Source organism: Artemia franciscana, chromosome 15 (assembly GCF_032884065.1).
Source record: "Artemia franciscana chromosome 15, ASM3288406v1, whole genome shotgun sequence".
Taxonomy (NCBI): Eukaryota; Metazoa; Arthropoda; class Branchiopoda; order Anostraca; family Artemiidae; genus Artemia; species Artemia franciscana.
The window spans coordinates 12,728,597-12,745,408 of NC_088877.1; the positions used below are offsets into that span (position 1 = coordinate 12,728,597).

The 16,812-nt window shown below is 34.2% G+C and overlaps 1 protein-coding gene and 1 long non-coding RNA gene across 2 annotated transcripts in view; one reads left to right on the forward strand and one right to left on the reverse strand.

The window, feature by feature from the left end:
- Window positions 1-16,812, reverse strand: part of LOC136036531 (uncharacterized) — a 41,656-nt gene that overhangs the window by 23,358 nt on the left and 1,486 nt on the right. The gene's annotated exons all lie outside the window — the stretch shown is intronic.
- Window positions 1,106-16,652, forward strand: LOC136036063 (uncharacterized). The gene is made up of 2 exons (XR_010619623.1): window positions 1,106-5,128; window positions 12,721-16,652. It is a non-coding gene; the product is annotated as an uncharacterized LOC136036063 (long non-coding RNA).

The window sequence follows — 16,812 nt, forward strand, 5'->3', positions numbered from 1 at the left end:
TTGCATGGTACTTAACAACTTTTTATGGCACTTGGTATTAACCAAGTGACATATAGCAGTCGCCAATTCTGTCGGTCTGTCGGTCTGTCGGTCCCGGTTTTGCTACTTTAGGCACTTCCAGGTAGGCTAGGACGATGAAATTTGGCAAGCGTATCAGGGACCGGACCAGATTAAATTATAAATAGTCATTTTCCCGATTTGACCATCTGGGGGGGGGGGGAGTAGGGGCCGGTTAATTCGGAAAAAATAGAAAAATGAAGTATTTTTAACTTATGAGCGGGTTATTGGATCTTAATGAAATTTGATGTTTGGAATGATATTATGTCTCAGAGCTCTTATTTTAAATCCCGACTGGGTCTGATGACATTGGGGGGAGTTGGAGGGGGGAAACCTAAAATCTTGGAAAATACTTATAGTAGAGGGATCGGGATGAAACTTGATGGGAAAAATAAGCGCAAGTCCCAGATACATGATTGACATAATCAGAACTGATTTGCTCTCTTTGGGGTAGTTGGGGGGGGGGAGTAATTCTTAAAAATTAGAAAAATGAGGTATTTTCAACTTACGAACGGGTGATCGGGTCTCAATGAAATTTGATGTTTAGAAGGATATCGTGTCTCAAAGCTCTTATTTTAAATCCTGACCGGATCTGGTGACATTGGGGGAAGTTTGGGGTGAGGAGACCTAAAATGATGGGAAACGCTTAGATTGGAGGGATTGGGATGAAACTTGGTTGGAAAAATAAGCAGAAGTCTTGCATACGTGATTTCCATAATTGGAACGGATCTGCTCAATTGCGGGGGGGGGGGGGGGTTATTCTGAAAAATAAGAAAAATGACGTATTTTTAACTTACGAAGGAGTGATCGGATCTTCATGAAACTTCATATTTAGAAGGACCTCGTAACTCCGATATCTTATTTTAAATCTCAACCGGATCAAGCGTAATTGGGGGGGGGGCAGTTTTGGGGACCGGAAATATTAGAAAATGCTTAAAGCGGTAAGATCAGGATGAAACTGGATGGGAAGAATAGAAACCTGTCTAAGATACGTGACTGACATAACTGGACCGGATCTGCTCTCTTTGGTGGAATTGGGGGGGGGGGGGTAATTTGAAAATAGAGGTATTTGTAACTTACGAAAGGGTGACCAGATCTTAATGAAATTTGATATTTAGAAGGATCTTGTGCTTTGAAGTTCTAAGTTCAAATTCCGACCAGATCCTGTGATATTCGGGGGAGTTGGAGGGGGGAACCGGAATTCTTGGAAAACATGAAAATTGGAGTATTTATATCTTACGAATAGATGATCGGATCGTAATGAAATTTGATTTTTAGAAGGAATTCATGTCTCAGAGCTCTTATTTCAAATCCCGACCAGATCTTTTGACATTGTGGGGATTTGGAGGGGGAAATCTTGGAAAAACACTTGGAGTGTAGGAATCGGGATGAAGCTTGGTGGATAGAATAAACAAATGTCCTTGATACGTGATTGACAGAATCGTACTGGATTCGCTCTCTTTGGGGGAGTCGGGGGAGGGGTTCAGTGATTTGGTGAGTTCGGTGCTTCTGGACGTGCTAGGGCGATGAAAATTGGTAGGCGTGTCAGGGAGCTGCACAATTTGACTTGATAAAGTCGTTTTCCCAGATTCGACCATCTGGGGGGCAAAAGGGAGAGGAAAAATTAGAAAAAAATAGGTATTTATAACTTACGAGTGGGTGATCGGATCTTAATGAATTTTGATATTTAGAAGGACTTTATGACTCAGAGCTCTTATTTTAAATCTTGACCGGCATTAGGCCTCTTATTTTCCGTTTTAAATCAATCTATTGATTCATAGAATTTTGTTAGAGCTCATACCATATGATCTCTTGGCTCTTAGCTCTTCTCGCCTCGTCACAAGTGCCATATGAGCTCTTAGCTCTTGTTTAATATGTAGTTTCCGGATTCTTTCTAATAGAAAATTTTAATTTTTTGGCTTTACATTTTTCAGTTTGTCTTTATTCGTTGTAGGTTTTACCGTTTTTATGACAGTATTCGCTGCATTATAAATTTACTCACATTCTGGGAAGTGAACGAGGCGAGATGAATGTTGTAAAACATGCAGGGGAAATAAAAACTAAATCAGTCAAAGAATAAATTTTTTGCACAAAGAATACATTATATTCGTACATATTGTAGTATTTTTATTCCAGTAGTTAAGATATTTTTACAAATATTATCATATATTTTTTCCAAACGGAAGGGTACTGAAATAAGAAGTAAAAATTATTAAACAGAATCAAAGAGTAGAAATTATGTTAAGTTGCAATTATGATTCATTACTAACGAATCCAAAAAATAGAAGATTTGATTTTAGTAGAGCTTTCAAGATTAGTTTTAGAATATTGTCGAAATTGATGTCCTTCATTTTTTTTCAACTAGTTTAGCACTGTTGACTCAGTTTTTTCAAGTACTGTGAATTTTTAATTCTTCATTTGTCTTCCTTTTTTTCCAAAGCAGTGATAGACTGAAAATTAACCACAGAAACAACCCAAAAAAAGTTGACGAAACTTATTTCTTTTACACATAATTCAAAAGGGATGCCTAGGCTGAATTTCAAAGGCCAATTATTCTTATTTTTATTGCTTACAGTTTGATTACAGTTTTATTGTTTAGAGTTTACTGCTTAGAGTTTTCTTGCTAGTTCTGGTTGTGGGCCTTCCCTTGTGCTTTTGATTGGATGTTTTGCTATGTAATGTGTATTTTGTGAAAATTAACCACAGAAACAACCCAAAAAAGACAGTTTTATTGCTTAGAGTTTACTGCTTAGAGTTTTCTTGCTAGTTCTGGTTGTGGGCCTTCCCTTGTGCTTTTGATTGGATGTTTTGCTATGTAATGTGTATTTTGTGAAAATTAACCACAGAAACAACCCAAAAAAGACAGTTTTATTGCTTAGAGTTTACTGCTTAGAGTTTTCTTGCTAGTTCTGGTTGTGGGCCTTCCCTTGTGCTTTTGATTTGGATGTTTTGCTATGTAATGTGTATTTTGTGAAAATTAACCACAGAAACAACCCAAAAAAAGACAGTTTTATTGCTTAGAGTTTACTGCTTAGAGTTTTCTTGCTAATTCTGGTTGTGGGCCTTCCCTTGTTCTTTTGATTTGGATGTTTTGCTATGTAATGTGTATTTTGTGAAAATTAACCACAGAAACAACCCAAAAAAAGTTGACGAAACTTATTTCTTTTACACATAATTCAAAAGGAATGCCTAGGCTGAATTTCAAAGGCCAATTATTCTTATTTTCATTGCTTACAGTTTGATTACAGTTTTATTGCTTAGAGTTTACTGCTTAGAGTTTTCTTGCTAGTTCTGGTGGTGGGCCTTCCCTTGTGCTTTTGATTTGGATGTTTTGCTATGTAATGTGTATTTTGTTAATAACACGTATATACTTAGCAAAACAAATGAAATCAAAAGTACTTTCAGCGTCGCCTCAACGTGGCGGGGAAGTGATAACAGGGTGATGTTCAATATGAATTTTATGCTAAGAAAATAATCAAAGTAAGAATTAATTTCTTAGATAATTATTATCGACCAAAGCTCTTTTTTTCTATACTAATTGCAAATGGGTTTCCACTAGTTACAAATTTTGTACTTTTATTGATATCGAACTCCACTCTGGCTAAGCACGCTGAATCTGTTATATGAATAATATACCTTGTTTTTTCACAGCACAGTAGAGGTAATATATAGTAGCAAAAAGTTCTATTCTCCATTAAAGATTTTTGACACACATCGAAAACCACACACACTTCATAAACCTGAATTTGTGCATGTGCAACGACATAGGTTTCCGATAGAAAACCAAGTAGCAAATTAAAGCATGGCTCTGACGTGTTGGAAAACTTCCCAAATTTCGTCCTGTGAAATGTGTGTAATGTTTAGAGAAACATTTTACAACTGTATTTTACCTATACTGCGTTCCACATGTTCGAGGATAAGATCATGCATACAAATCAGATATGTTGTTGTAGATCCCCATGACATACTGCTGAACTGCTTTGGATGAATTAGTGGTTCAATTTTAACTTTAAACTATTAGCAACCACACTCGGAGCAGTGGGATAACCCCTTGCAAAAATTGCATAATAAGCAATAAACTTGCAGCAGCAAAAGTTGGTTGTTCTTTCTCAAACACAATAAAAATACCACACTCGGAGTAGTCGGATAACCCCTTGGTCGAGCTGCCTTAGACGAGGTTGGTCGAGTGGCACTAATTGGCAAACGACGAGTCTTTTCTGCTCTAAGCAGAAATTGTTTGCACCCATAAGACTTTCTCAAACACAATAAAAATACCACACTCGGAGCAGTCGGATAACCCCTTGGTCGAGCTGCAACCGACCCGAGTGCCAAAAATATTGTCTAGCCAACAGGTTCATCTGACAGATTGACCAAACCCACAAATGAAATTTATGAATATGCAGTTGCCGGTAAATTTTAGCCCATTTCTAACTAAAACAAATGAACTGACATCATTTTTATACAATCCTAGTAAGGGCTCATGTTAGATTTACCCCTCACTTTATCGGACTATTTGTCTTAGCTTTTTCTTCAATTAGCCATGGCTAGATGCCCACACCTACTTGATTATAATTCATTAATATTATTTCAAGAAGGGTTCAAGGGACCGCTAGGCCAAAACCGCAACTGACACAAGAGCATAATACATTGATTTATTCCAAATTTACTGTTTGAACGAGAAAGACAGACCATTACCAGACACTTTAGAACTCGATTAATGTAGCATACCTTCTTACACTAATCTCAGTGCCATGTTTTATTTTGCCATGCTTGCTTGTTTCAATTATCGTAGAATATTTCAAAAGTAAAATTTATAATTTCTATAGGAGGAAACTACGAAATCTCAGGCTTAATACTTAATAATAATATTTTATCGTATCAAAAAATTATAAGGTATCTCATCTTTTTTATTTTTCATGAAAATGTGGCTGTTTGAGAAAAAGAACTTGTTTTGGATTGAGAGATGTCAAATTTGAAGCAAAATTTAGCTAGTCAAGAGTCAAAATGTTGAGATGTGCTCAAAAAATGGCCTTTCAAATGGAGTTTCTAAAGTGCTCTACTTTGCGGAAGTGTAAGTCCATGTTTATTTATAATTTAAAACCGATTTTCGGAGAAGTAAGGTATATTGTGCAAAAAAATAATTTTGGTCTTTCTTTTTGTACTGAATGTATGTAAGCCGTCTCCTAATCTTATAGGATCACCTTGTCCGATTTGGTCACTCCTGGAAAAAAAAAAACAACAAACACAAGAAACACATACGTGATTTTGTTTGTGGTAAAAATTTTAAATTCCGCATTTTGGTATATAGGACCTTGAAACTTGAAAATAGGGTTATTTGATGTGCTGAATATGATGGTGTGATTTCCATTTAGATCACTTGTTTTGGTTGCTTTCCCTCTTTCAGACATAGGTCATATTTTCACTGGCTCGTAACTTTTAATGGGTACCATTAAGCTTAATGAGCTGTATATTTTTGAAATCTACTTGAATGTTCGATTCTTTTCTAGTATGTACTATTATCAAATCTTGGTGTTTTAGGGTTTCGATTACTCTTAAGCCGGATCACCCCTTACTTACAGCTTCTTGCCACGAACTGTTTTATGCAATGGAGAATGCTAGTATTTTTCAATATTATTCGCATTTTACTTTTTATTTTAAGGGCTAAAAAATGCTTAGTTTGTGTTTAATACTAATACTGTTCTAGTGTTTCGAATTATATGACACTTATTGATTCTTATTCTATGACCATTCAATTTTGATTTACATTATACCTAACTCTCTGTTAAATGGTCATCATGTGTAGTTTTGCTTCAGATTAAAAATCAACATTTGCCTTAATAAATGAATTTTCGTTTTATCTTTGCGACATGAAATTTTCACGGGTATGTACCGACAGTATTTTTTATCATGAAATACAGACACGTTCCGAAACAAAAAATAGAAATTTATAAAACACTTGAAACCCGAGTCTACAAAAGCTGTTAAAAAGAAAAAAAATACTAGAAGAATTCGGTTGCACACACGATGAGACAAAGTCAAGTAGTTTTTTCCTAGAGGCAAATTCAAATCAGAATCTGATCGTTACCATGTTCTAACTTTTAAACCAATTAGTGAAAATAACTGCCTAGCTTTCTGCTGAGAAGTTAGTGGTGAACGTTGCCATCAGATAGGCCACGTCCTCTTTTTGTAGCACTGACAATATATATATATATATATATATATATATATATATATATATATATATATATATATATAAATCTACTGCTTGGTACCACTCCTAAAAGGGTGCTTTAGCTAAAAATTAGAAGGCAAGACATGTCACAGAACCCAGGGGATAAAGTTATTTACTAACGGTTAAAAAACGTGTTAATATGTTCGTAATTATGTTCAAACGTGTAATTATGTTCAAAAAAATTTGACTTTAAGAAATGTATACCAACTTTATAATATTGCTGTTATGAAAGGAGCCGTTCATAAGCTCTACTTTCTTACCACACACACTTCATAAACCTGAATTTGTGCATGTGCAACGACATAGGTTTCCGATAGAAAACCAAGTAGCAAATTAGAGCATGGCTCTGACGTGTTGGAAAACTTCCTAAATTTCGTCCTGTGAAATGTGTGTAATGTTCAGAGAAACATTTTACAACTGTATTTTACCTATACTGTGAACCAAATGTTCGAGGATAAGATCATGCATACAAATCAGGCATGTTGTTGTAGATCCCCATGACATACTGCTGAATTGCTTTGGATGAATTAGTGGTTCAATTTTAACTTTAAACTATTAGCAACCTCACTCGGAGCAGTCGGATAACCCCTTGCAAAAATTGCATAATAAGCAATAAACTTGCAGCAGCAAAAATTGTTTGCACCCACAAAACTTTCTCAAACACAATAAAAATACCACACTTGGAGCAGTCGGATAACTCCTTGGTCGAGCTGCCTTCGATTACGTTGGTCGATAGCGCTAATGGGCCAAGGAAGTGTTTTCTGCTCTATGCACCAATTTTTGCATTCTCAAACACAATAAAAATACCACACTTGGAGCAGTCGGATAACTCCTTGGGCGAGCTGCCTTCGATTACGTTGGTCGATAGCGCTAATGGGCCAAGGAAGTGTTTTCTGCTCTATGCACCAATTGTTTGCACCCACAAAACTTTCTCAAACACAATAAAAATACCACACTTGGAGCAGTCGGATAACTCCTTGGTCGAGCTGCCTTCGATTACGTTGGTCGATAGCGCTAATGGGCCAAGGAAGTGTTTTCTGCTCTATGCACCAATTTTTGCATTCTCAAACACAATAAAAATACCACACTTGGAGCAGTCGGATAACTCCTTGGGCGAGCTGCCTTCGATTACGTTGGTCGATAGCGCTAATGGGCCAAGGAAGTGTTTTCTGCTCTATGCACCAATTGTTTGCACCCACAAAACTTTCTCAAACACAATAAAAATACCACACTTGGAGCAGTCGGATAACTCCTTGGTCGAGCTGCCTTCGATTACGTTGGTCGATAGCGCTAATGGGCCAAGGAAGTGTTTTCTGCTCTATGCACCAATTTTTGCATTCTCAAACACAATAAAAATACCACACTTGGAGCAGTCGGATAACTCCTTGGGCGAGCTGCCTTCGATTACGTTGGTCGATAGCGCTAATGGGCCAAGGAAGTGTTTTCTGCTCTATGCACCAATTTTTGCACCCACAAAACTTTCTCAAACACAATAAAAATACCACACTTGGAGCAGTCGGATAACTCCTTGGGCGAGCTGCCTTCGATTACGTTGGTCGATAGCGCTAATGGGCCAAGGAAGTGTTTTCTGCTCTATGCACCAATTGTTTGCACCCACAAAACTTTCTCAAACACAGTAAAAATACCACACTTGGAGCAGTCGGATAACTCCTTGGGCGAGCTGCCTTCGATTACGTTGGTCGATAGCGCTAATGGGCCAAGGAAGTGTTTTCTGCTCTATGCACCAATTGTTTGCACCCACAAAACTTTCTCAAACACAATAAAAATACCACACTTGGAGCAGTCGGATAACTCCTTGGGCGAGCTGCCTTCGATTACGTTGGTCGATAGCGCTAATGGGCCAAGGAAGTGTTTTCTGCTCTATGCACCAATTATTTGCACCCACAAAACTTTCTCAAACACAATAAAAATACCACACTTGGAGCAGTCGGATAACTCCTTGGTCGAGCTGCCTTCGATTACGTTGGTCGATAGCGCTAATGGGCCAAGGAAGTGTTTTCTGCTCTATGCACAAATTGTTTGCACCCACAAGACTTGCCCACACCTACTTGATTATAATTCAATAATATTATTTCAAGAAGGGTTCAAGGAACCGCTAGGCCAAAACCGCAACTGACACAAGAGCATAATACATTGATTTATTCCAAATTTACTGTTTGAACGAGAAAGACAGACCATTACCAGACACTTTAGAACTGTATTAATGTAGCACACCTTCTTACACTAATCTCAGTGCCATAATTTATTTTGCTATGCTTGCTTGTTTCAATCATCATAGAATATTTATCTTAGAATAAAAGTAAATTTATAATTTCTATAGGAGGAAACTACGAAATCACAGGCTTAATACTTAATAATATTATTTTATTGTATCAAAAAATTATAAGGAAACTCATCTTTTTCATTTTTCATGAAAATGTGGCTGTTTGAGAAAAAGAATCTGTTTTGGATTGAGAGATGTCAAATTTGAAGCAAAATTTAGCTAGTCAAGAGTCAAAATGTTGAGATGTGCTCAAAAATGGCCTTTCAAATAGTTTCTAAAGTACTCTTCTTTGCGCAAGGGTAAGTCCATGTTTATTTATAACTTAAAACCGCATTGCGGAGAAGTAAGGTATATTGTGCAAAAAATAATTTAGTTCTTTCTTTTTGCACCGAATGTATGTAAGCCGTCTCCCAATCTTATAGGATCACCTTGTCCGATTTGGTCACTCCTGGAAAAAAAACAACAAACACAAAAAACACATACGTGATTTTGTTTGTGGTAAAAATTTTTAATTCCGCATTTTGGCATATAGGATCTTGAAACTTGAAAATAGGGTTATTTGATGTTCTGAATATGATGGTGTGATTTCCATTTAGATAACCTGTTTTGGTTGCTTTTCCTCTTTCAGACATAGGTCATATTTTCACTGGCTCGTAACTTTTAATGGGTACCATTAAGCTTAATGAGCTCTATATTTTTGAAATCAACTTGAATGTTCGATTCTTTTGTAGTATGTACTATTATCAAATATTTGTGTTTTAGGGTTTCGATTACTCTTGATCCGGGTCACCCGGTACTTACAGCTTGTTGCCACGAACTGTTTGATGCAATGGAGAATGCTAGTATTTTTCAATATTATTCGCATTTTACTTTTTAATTTCAGGGCTAAAAAATGATTAGTTTGTGTTTAATACTAATACTGTTCTAGTGTTTCGAATTATATGAAACTTATTGATTCGTATTCTATGACCATTCAATTTTGATTGACATTATACCTAACTGTCTGTTAAATGGTCATCATGTGTAGTTTTGCTTCAGATTAAAAATCACCATTTGCCTTAATAAATGAATTTTCGTTTTTTCTTTGCGACATGAAATTTTCACGGGTATGTACCGACAGTATTTTTTATCATGAAATACAGACAAGTTCCGAAACAAAAAATGGAAATTCATAAAACACTTGAAACCCGAGTCTACAAAAGCTGTAAAAAAAAAAAAAAAAAAAAAAAAAAAAAAAAAAAAAAAAAAAAAAAAAAAAAAAAAAACAAGAAGAATTCGGTTGCACACACGAAGGGACAAAGTCAAGGAGTTTTTTCCTAGAGGCAAATTCAAATCAGAATCTGATCGTTACCAATGTTCTAACTTTTAAACCAATTAATGAAAATAACTGCCTAGCTTTCTGCTGAGAAGTTAGAGGTGAACGTTGCCATCAGATAGGCCACGTTCTCTTTTTGTACCATTGACATATATATATATATATATATATATATATATATATATATATATATATATATATATATATATATATATATATATATATATATATATATATATATATATATATATATATATATATATATATATATATATATATATATATAAATCTTCTGCATGGTACCACTCCTAAAAGGGTGCTTTAGCTAAAAATTAGAAGACAAGAGATGTCAGAGAATTCAGGGGATAAAGTTATTTACTAACGTTTAAAAAACGTGTATGTTATGTTCAAAAAAATTTGACTTCAAGAAATGTATACCAACTTTATAATATTGCTGTTATGAAAGGGGCCGTTGATAAGCTCTAATTTTTTTTAAAAATGAAGGAATTATGACATCAAGAGGTACTTGTAATACTATTCCTTTATCTGTGCCATAAAACATAGTAAATAAAACAAGAAAATGAACCCGATTCGGGTAGATTTAATGAATGTTGACAAAAGCATCTACGAGCCAAGGAAAAACGTCTTTCTTTTAGATTCACGAATTTTTTTTTATTGATTATATAGTGATTCAATAAGAGCCGTCTTTTTCTTCTATTGTTATTGTCTATCAAAGACCCAAAAAAAACAGTGTAATCATTTGGTGTAGTAGGTCAGAGTAAATGACTTGATGACGTCAAACAATAAAGCCTAAATGTATTGTAAGGTATATGTAATGTTGTTTAACATGTACAGCAATTAAAATTTTGAAGTGCCCCTCTCCCCAAAACAGATTTAATGTTAGCTTTGAGGCTTTTTATAAATATGAATTTTTCTGAGCAAAATATACGAAATAGGTACGGAACTCATTCAGCTTCAATCCTAGCTGTAAGAGAAAATGATTATTCCAGCTAAGGCTCTATAAATTGTTCACATAATTGACCATACTTCTGAAAGTTGGTCGTCGAAAAAGTACAATACATGGCCATATTCAAATATTCAATCTGTAGTTCGTGCCTATTTTTAGTCTATGAACTGTCAATTCCTTTTTGTGTAAATAAAAAAAAAAACAATTGAAAATCAGGAGCAGCATTAAAAGTAAAAACGAACAGGAACTATACCGCATATAAGGGGGGGGGGTCATACTTTGTTCTTTATATTGCTCCTAGATACCTTTCTATTTATGCTAGTGCTTTTAGTCCTTTTGAAAGAGCTTTTTATTCTAATGAACTCCCTCATATATGACCTAATTTCCCACTATTTTCAGTTTAGGGATGCTCCTTACTTTCAGTCGAAAAAACTATTATTGAGTTTCTGATTATTTTTTAAATAATTCTGGTAAATCTGATTTTCCCTTCATGAAAAATTCACTTTGTTCATGGGAAACTTGTCCTTGAAAAGTTCTCTAATGTAAACTAACCCCCCCCCCCGTAAAATTCCCCATGGACAATTCTATCCTCTTAAAATTTCATCAGACTAGTTCATGCTTTCATTTGAAAAAAAAAATAATTTCAAACACTATGTTTGGGGAAGCTTTAAGCAGGGATCTAACCTTGATAATGTCATAACAACTCAAATAAAACCGTAAATAACAATTAGAAGAGACCAAAGGAAACTGCCTAGGATCCAAGGAACCGCCAAGGAAACTGGCTGATTAGACCTAAGATGGAACCGGGGAAGAAAAAAAAACTTTAAGTTTGATTTCTTTTGTACTTAAAGATTAAATCAGATATAGCACTTTGGTTCAGGTTGAGTCAACCACACTCTTATAGTGTTATAATTTTTTTCGTAGGAAAACGTGAAGCAAAGATTAGTCGATTAATCCCAATTTTACAGAAGAGATAAGCGGCTACAAAAAGGTTATTGAGTTACGCTACCTTTCTCTGTCAATGGCACATCAGTGTACTTTTGCCCCCCCCCCCCTTCTCCTCAGACAGATCAGTATAATATTAGGAAAATATATGAAACAGTATTTAAACATTTTGATGAAGGAACTTCGGTAGAAAGATAATAAGAAATGACTATAAGAAAAAAACATTTTATTTTGTTAATTCGTTAGTGTTTAATTTTACTCTGACATATCATCTCAGAATGTGACAGTCCTTACTGCTTCTCCTAGATTATACTTCCCTAAATTTCAAATTATTTGTATTTTACTTTAAAAGGAATAGAAACGATAGTCTTCTTTATGATAATTTCTGTCTATATACCCTTAAGCAAAAATACATCTTAGTCGAAAAAAAACAATAAAGAGAACACTTAGATTATAATTTTACGGTTTAGTCTTTATTGTCTTTGTTAGTCTTTGTTGTGAAACTTTTTGCAAAATAAAATGTATATTTTGGGGGAGAGGGTTTGGGTTTCCTTTTAAGTTCTGTCTTTGCCTAAGTACAAGTATATGAAAACTTCAGTGGTTAACTTGTTTGAGCTATTTATAGATTTTTTGCATGGGCTAAGGAGCAATTTGATCTGTTCGTCTGATTTTTTTCGCTCTACTTTCATTATAATCATTTTTTCTTGAAAGTCTTTTCACATGGGCTCAAATGAACTTAATTATTCAAATAGTTTTCATGTAAGCAGCAGAGAAAATACTAAATGTAAGCCCAAATATAGAATCAGAATAATATTAAACCGCTAATCAAGATTTGTGGATGCCAAGTCGCCAGAAAATTTGATTCTGGGAAAGTGTTTTTTAATATTGAGCAATTAATTAATTAATGACATTATTTTCAGGAAATTGGGATTCGAAAAGATCCTAGAAGATTAATGGACAGAACGAATGAAGGAAGAAATAATGCATAATTATGGCTGAAGGTTTTGAAGGATTGTAGTGTCAAACTATTCTCTGAAATTTTATAAGTTGCATATTTTTAATGATGTCTTTTGCTTAGCTGCAGCCTAAGATAAGTTAAAGAAGCTGTGGTGTTTTTTGCCTTTGTATTATGTGTAAATCTCTATTCTAGTTTCGAATCATTAGGTTAAAGATAAACCTTCAAACGGGACAATCAAATTAGGTAGCTATATGCACAAAATTGGGATATTTTTCATCTTAACAACAGTAAATTCGTTCAATGAAATAAGTTGGTTTAATGCTTCGTAAAAGCTGCCATCAATAAGTGTTTTTTTAAATATAAATACTTTTTCAATATTCAGTAACAAAGTCAGATTACAAATCATGGGTTGAAACAAAGAAATTCTGCCCATATTTTTTAGTTTGAATTCTCGACACAGTGGGAATTAAAAAGAGAATATATTGTGTATATGCCCAGTATTTAAATAAAACTTAGATCTAACAAAAAACTTGTAGCATTCAATTGAAATAGCCAATGCTATACATTCTCTATTGAACTAACCTATTGCTCATAAGATAATTGCTTTGCTTCGGGCCATTTGCTTGTTTTGTTTAATTATATTAATAAAACCATCTTTCTCTCTCTCTAAAAAAAAAAAAATGATGGCTGTCAAAGTAAATGTTCCGAAATACGTGTTCCAAAAAACGCATAGTTCATTCTTTGTTTTGTTGATAGATAATTCCATCTATCATCCGTTGATGCGTCGTTCCTAGGCTTTAAAGAGCGAAGGCTGAGAAAGGGAAAGAAAGCTGAGAAATTTCCTCACACCCGTAGCTTTTGACGAATAAATTCCGTTTTTAAATTTCCATTGCTATTGGGCTGAGTCGCTCTTTCTTGATAATGGATTACATATATTTTGGAAATGAATATTCAACTGAATCACAAATGTGCCCTGAAACTTAAATGCTCTATATAAGCTTTAGATATTTTTAAACTAATTGTATATATCAAAATACCCTCGATAACAGTTTTGACCTTAATGTTTAAAATTTTAATCCAAATTCTCTTTTTTGTGGGAGTATAAAGTGCAAAAAATGACAAATTTGATATGACATTTTGTTATCTAAAAATGATTAAATCTTAATATTTTGCTGGAATGAGCTCTATCTTGACATCCTAAAACAAATATTACCATTATGATCACTCGAAGAAACAGCTAAAAAAACGGTTGCATATCTTTAAGCATCTTTGTTGGGAAGAATAAACAATTTATATCGTAAGTGTGCATTATATTCAAGGCCTTTCCTAACAAACCTATTGTTTATCAACAAAATACGATTTGAAATAATAAAACATTTTACTAGTCCTTTGTTTTCTAAAGTTATCTGATCAAAATTTTGAGAGAGCGGTAATAACTACTGTGGGGAGTAAAAATAACCCCCCCCAAGCCACAGGGAGACGCCTGTAAGCTATGAAATGTATTCAATCTGTACGCATAGTATTTGTTATAGAGGAGTATACACACTTTTTGAGAGGGGGATTTTGTGCCTAGGGTGGGTTTCTTTGGTAGAATTTTTAATGGAGAGGGAAATTTCTGGGGGAGGGGGTTTTCCATGGAAAATTCTACATGGGGCGATCTGATAGAATTACTGTTCGAAATTATTTTTAATTGTCATAATCTCTTTCCAAAGTCAGATTTTTACTGAAGATGGTTCAGGAAAAATTATTCTGAGGCTATTTTCATTTTGGATTTCCAGAAAAACCATTTTACGGAAAGAGAGGATTTCAGAAGCTATTGAGGAAATTATTGGAAATTAGTATTTTCAAATGACAGCATGCTAAGGAGTATTTTTCAAGCTGAATCGACCGCAAGAAAATTTACGGGGGCGAGTTTCTTACTGTCTGGAGGGGGTTTTACGGGAATTAGTTTACATGGTAGAAATTCCTACGCATGAGTTTCCTGTGAGAAGGAAATATTTAAGAAGAGTGAACCAAATCTACGGGCGTTATTTAAAAATGATCAGAATAAAAAAAAAACAGATTTTTTAACTGAAAGTAAAGATCATTAAAACTCAAATGAACAGGATTTACTTTTGTATATGAAGGGAATACCCCCCTCCTCAATACTGTTATTTACGCTGAAGTTTGACTGTCCAAATTTCTTAAGAACAGCTGCATAAACATTGGTCGTTTGAATAGAAAAGGAAGCATTTCGTAAAGTCCTTAAAGCTTTAGCGTAAAGAGCAAGGCATTGTGGAGGGAAGCGACTCCTTCATAAACAGTTTCTGTTTGTTTTGAATTTTAATTTTGCTCCTTACTTTCCAAAAAAGACTTCTTCAGTTAATATCCGTTACAATTATTGTTTTGTAGGAATAAAAGGTACAAAAAATTACAAATTTGTTATTTAAAAATGACTAAATTTTAAGATTCTGATGGAATGAACTCCATCTTGACATTCTAAAACAAATAGGTTTTACCGTTATAATCACTTAAAGAAACGCGTAAAAAACGGTTGCATATCCCTAAGTATCTTTGCAGGGAAGAATATACAATCTGTATCTTAACTACGTATTGTATTTAAGGCCTTTCCGACATCTTTAAGCTATGAAATTTGTAAGATCTACGTATATAATTTGTTTTTGGGAAGCATAGACACTTTCGGAGCGGGATATTTTGTGGTTGGGGCGAGTTTCTGTGGTAGAATTTTTCATGGAGAGTGAAATTTCTGGGGGAAAATTGTGTAGGAATTTCTACCTGGGGCGATTTAAAAGAATTAAAAAATACGATTTTTTTTAACTATAAGTAAAGATCTTTAAAACAAATGAACATAATTTATTTTGTATATGAAGGGGCTGCCGCCCCCCCTCAATACGTTGCTATGTACGCTAATTTGACTGTCACAATTTTTTAAGAACAACTACTGAAACACGGGTCGCTTAATTAGAAAAGAAGTTTTTTTTTTAAAGCACTTAAAAGCTTTAACGTAAAGAGCAAGGTACGGAAAAGGAGAATAAACCCTTCATAAACAATAATTTCTGTTCATTTCAAGTTTTAATGGTGTTCCTTACTTTCAGAAAAAAAAACCTTCATTTAATATCCATTACATTAATGCATGGCTTAGTGTTTTTACACATTAAGTGCCATTTTTCATGCCTGATCAACATCCACAGGTTTGTATTCTTTCAAGAAAAATAATATCTCAAGCGCCATTTGGAGAGCAGAAGGGTATATAATCTCAAAAAATAAAACCCTTCTTGCTTCTCATTTTAGTCAAGATATCTGTAATAATAAATGTAATAATAATTTTTGACAAGTCACTACAGACAGAGCATCATATTAAATATGATCTAAATCATTTTTGAAACTCATAAATTTGAGTCTTCATCTAACAAATCAAATGACTAAATTGTAATTGAAAATATATCTTTCATTTTATGAAACCAGCTTTTAAGCTTCCTAGAGGGTTTCTAAATTATTTCTGGCCTGTATTATTATTATTACATAAGTCATTTCATGAATCAAGTGTCCTATACTTGGTTGTATCTTTTGCTTTGTTTATTATTTCGATTTTTTATCTTTTTATCAAAACTACAGAATAGGGTTGGATTTCAAGTGAAATTTTTTAGCCGAAGTATGACCCTCGAGGCTTTACGATAATTTGTTAAATGTCCGTTAGTGTTGATATTATAGGACTATAAATCTTTCATTTTCTTTAAGGCTACAAAATGTTTGCAGCTGCAACGAATCCAAGGACCAAAGATAACGGAAGTATTCTCTGTACCAGATCAGAAAATTTAATCTGTGAGTAAAAGAAGAAAAGACTGTGTATTTTATAAAACAGTCTCTTGTTTCTAATAAAGTTTATCGATTCAATGCTTCTTTTAATTTTTTTTTTCAATGCCAACGAGTACTAGATAGGTATGAGACAAAGGCTAGGTGAAGTAAAGTTGACCGAATAGAGTGAAAGGATATGAGGATAAAACAATAATTCCAGATAGGATAGAATTGCCCTTTTCCAAGGAATATGGCCATA